The sequence below is a fragment of the Solanum tuberosum genome, unplaced genomic scaffold, assembly GCF_000226075.1.
Source record: "Solanum tuberosum cultivar DM 1-3 516 R44 unplaced genomic scaffold, SolTub_3.0 scf00367, whole genome shotgun sequence".
In the NCBI taxonomy this organism is placed as follows: Eukaryota; Viridiplantae; Streptophyta; class Magnoliopsida; order Solanales; family Solanaceae; genus Solanum; species Solanum tuberosum.
In genome coordinates, this window is record NW_006239293.1 from 79,188 (window position 1) to 83,120 (window position 3,933).

At 34.1% G+C, this 3,933-nt stretch overlaps 1 pseudogene; it reads right to left on the bottom strand.

Annotated features, from left to right (window-relative positions):
• Positions 1-472: 472 nt before the first annotated feature.
• On the bottom strand, positions 473-2,973 carry LOC102601561 (uncharacterized; annotated as a pseudogene).
• Between the last annotated feature and the right edge of the window lie 960 nt (positions 2,974-3,933).

A 3,933-nucleotide genomic window follows, 5' to 3' on the forward strand; every position in this document is an offset into this window, starting at 1 on the left:
ACTAATAGTTATCAACATTCAAATGTCCTATCTCACTAAAAATTGAAGTTTGCTCTGTTTTTGTAGTGCTCGAGTGAAATTATTTATCTTGATTGTGAAGAGACAATATGCATTTCAAAGTGTTGATATTGTGTATTTGACTTGTAAAGTGTGATAGTGAATAAACTGATTCTAGATCTTAACTTATTTGGATGGTTTGATGTAAGATTATTATATATGTTTTCATCATCTTGAATGGTGTGTAGATGAGGGAAAATAAATTAGGAGATAGAAGGGCTGAGTTTTAGACTGTGACTCTCCCTCCGATGCTCTTTCGATATTGTTTTTTGGATATGTAGAAACATAGCAATCTTTTTGTTGTAAAAATAGTGGATTTATGCATGTGATCTTACTATAGTCATATGCAAAAAGTTCAAATCAAGAACATAATCAAATTGTTTAAGTTACAGGTAGTTTTAAGAGGAAACAAAAACATGTCACTAAAGCATAAACAACTTCAAAGTTATTAGGCAAGAAAGAAATCTAAGGAACATTTTTCTTCTTAGCATATGCTCCATTTCCAACTCTCTTTCTAGTTTGAGAAAGCGCCTCTTGTAAGCTTGACAATGGGACGTATTGTTTTCCTATTCTCTGGATGAGATGTGGCCTTGTACCTTCTCCAGAATGCTCATTAATTTCTTCTAAAATAAATGCAGAACTCCACAGGGGTATTTGAGGTTGTGCCCTTGGCTGGTTAAGTTGTCTGGCCTACAATACATAAAAAAGAAGAAGCTAAGTTAGTAAAGTTCAATACAAACAGCATGAATAGAGAACACGGAAGGTAATTACAATTTGTTTAGTCACAAATGAGGAATTGGATTGTATTGATGCCATGTTCTCATACTGAGTGCTTGAAACTTACATCAAAGTAACATTTTAAGTATTGTTATTCTTAATAAATATTAAAGGGAATCAACTCGTTTTGAAAACTTACTTCCGTTTCATTATTAAGTGTAGATGAACCTTCTTTTCTGACTTCCTGGTGAACTTGTTGTTGTTGAACTTCAGAATGATTGTTTCTTGTAAGAATAGGACATTTTCTACTATTATGTCCTGTTTTTCCACACAATCCACATTTTTTTTTGCCTTTTCTTGACGCTTTTAAAAGGGTACCTTCTCCAGAATCTGATTCTTTTTGAGTTGTCTCATCATTTCCTCTCTTTCTTAGTTTTCTTGGTCTACCTGGTTGAGCTTTATATAGGGGTGGCAATGGTGGTTCTACGCCAGTCTTAGACCATTGCTCAGAGTTATTAATTGGCAAAATGGATGGATAATAACTCTTCATATACTGCTCAACTGTGTAACATTCATGAACATACTTTTCAGGTTCATCCTTCTTAACCCATAGAGCTGCAATAGCATGATTACAAGGTATCCCTATTAAGTCCCATCTCCTACAGGAACATGTCCTCTCCTTAAGATCAACAGAGAATAATCTTAGATGAAGGTCCTCAATTTGGTAATGAAATTCATCAGATTTAATGGCAATACACTCAGCAGCCTTATCCTTATTTTGCTCTAGCTTCAATAAGATTCGTGGGCAGATTTTGTGGTTATGGTTCATCATGTTATCTTTATTCTTTTGAAGTCTTGACATCATATAGATCCTTATTGATTCAAGCATCGTCAGAATATGTTGGTCTCTTGCAGGTAGAAGTACGCTATTAAATGACTCACACATATTATTCAATAAATGTCACACTTTGTGAATGAAGAGAAAAAAGCTCTTGACCAGTGAATGAGAGGCTTATTCATGAACCACTTATGGGCATCTATATCTATCTTTGACATTTCCTCCATATGCTTGGAAAATTCGGGTTCTGTAGTTGCCCTAGCAGCTTTCCATAAGACTTCTTTCAACGTCTGTCCTCCAAAACCTTCAGTTCTAAAATTATTATGCAGATGCCTCACGCAAAATTTGTGTGCGACATTTGGAATTATCTCATCAAATGCTGGAATTAAACCTTTTTGCTTATCAGAAATGAAAGTCCAAGCAAAAGAATTTTGTGAGATTCCTAGATCCGCGTCAAGAAGTGTAAGAAACCAGCTCTATGTTTCCTTCAATTCACCTTCCACTATTGCGAATGCAACATGATACATGTTGTTGTTGGCATCAATGTCTACTGTAGTCAATAGTTGCCCTCCCTTTTGGCAGCCTTTCAAATGGCATCCATCAACCCCTATTATAGGTCGACATCCAGCTAAGAATCCTTGTTTGCAAGCTGCAAAACACACATAAAGTCTTAAAAATCTTTTTCTATCTTTGACCATGTTTTTGGATTATCATCCAACTTCAAAATACATGTAGTTCCTGGGTTACTCCTCCTTAACTCTGCACAATAGTCTCATAACATATCAAATTGTTCTTCTTTAGTCCCTGTGATCAGATCTAAAGCCTTGTTTTTTGCCCTATAAGATTGATGCCTACTGAGTGTGCAACTATGCTTCCTCATCACATAGAGCTTGAAATTCTTTCACACCCCAACTTGGATTAATTTTGAACTCATCTGCATATTTCTTAACCAAAAATCCAGAGTCAAAAGTTTTATTTTCTCTTTGATTGCCACATGAATGATCAGGGCCTATTGTTTTGATCATGAAAGGTTCATCTTCATTAGCCTTTGATGCATATATGAACCATTTGCAGTTTGACACCTTACAAATTGCCCTCACCCTCCTACTTTCATTTTTCTTAAACTTAATGTCTTTTTTCTTCATCACAGCACGCACTTCCACTGCCCATTTGAACTCTTTACTACTACTGAAAATCATATTAAGTGTAAACTCAAAATTTGAATCCTCCAGATCTCTTCTTGCATTAAAAACAATTAATTTTTTTGAATTATCATCATCTAAATCTCCTTGCAAACTCATTAGTTCATCATCTAATGCATCACAAACTTCTGCTTGAGTGTCACTCGAAATCTTAGCCATGTCGGAGGCAACACCAAACTCAATTGTTTTTTCTTTGAATTGGTTATCTCTGATTTTTTCATTAACACCAATCCACTCAGCAGTAGAGTCTATAATTTTATCAAATATCATGTCATCTCCTTCCAAGGAATAATCAGAGTCATGAAATCACTCACATTCTTCACTTGTGGCGTCACTTTCCTCTATTACATCAACATCTATCAAACTTTCTTCACCTTGAAATTGAGCCCCTTCAATATCAACCACATCATAGGTCCATTGATATTCATCTGTGTGCTCCACAAATATATCCACCTCTTTACTATCAGGAATTTCGTGGATAAGATTATATATATCTATATCAGTTGACAAAAGTCTTAAGCTTATTTCAAAATAAGGCCCAAACTTAAACCAAAATTTCACTTTTCTATCATCGACTTTCAACTTTTTCATACGCTGTCTCATTTGAATGATAGAATTTTCACCTCCCTTACAATAGTCATAGTAGGCTATTTGTCCACCAACATAGTTCATCTTCGGCTCGAACACCCATTGTCCCTTATAGTGCAATTTAAGAGTGTACATTTCTGAATCTTCATCTATTATGAGGAAAAATATGATACTTAGTGTTACTATAAAAAATATCACCAATACAAAAAATACAAAAAAAAGAAGAAAAGAATACAAATCCAACGACAAATGTAACTATTCTTGCAAGTTCAAATTTTTGTTGAATTTGAATAATCAAGTCATTCTGCAAGTGAAGTCCTTAAAGAAGGAATTGTTAACTTGTCTTATAATAGTAGCACAAGATATATTAAAGATCTATTAAAACACATGAACACTTCTAAAATGTTATAATGCATATTTATCTAGTATGTATTTATGCTTTGCTTTGCCACATCAATATATGATCTTTATGTTCATCAATCAATATCAAAGTTATAGTCTAATTAACTAGATAGAGTACTTACATGTTGG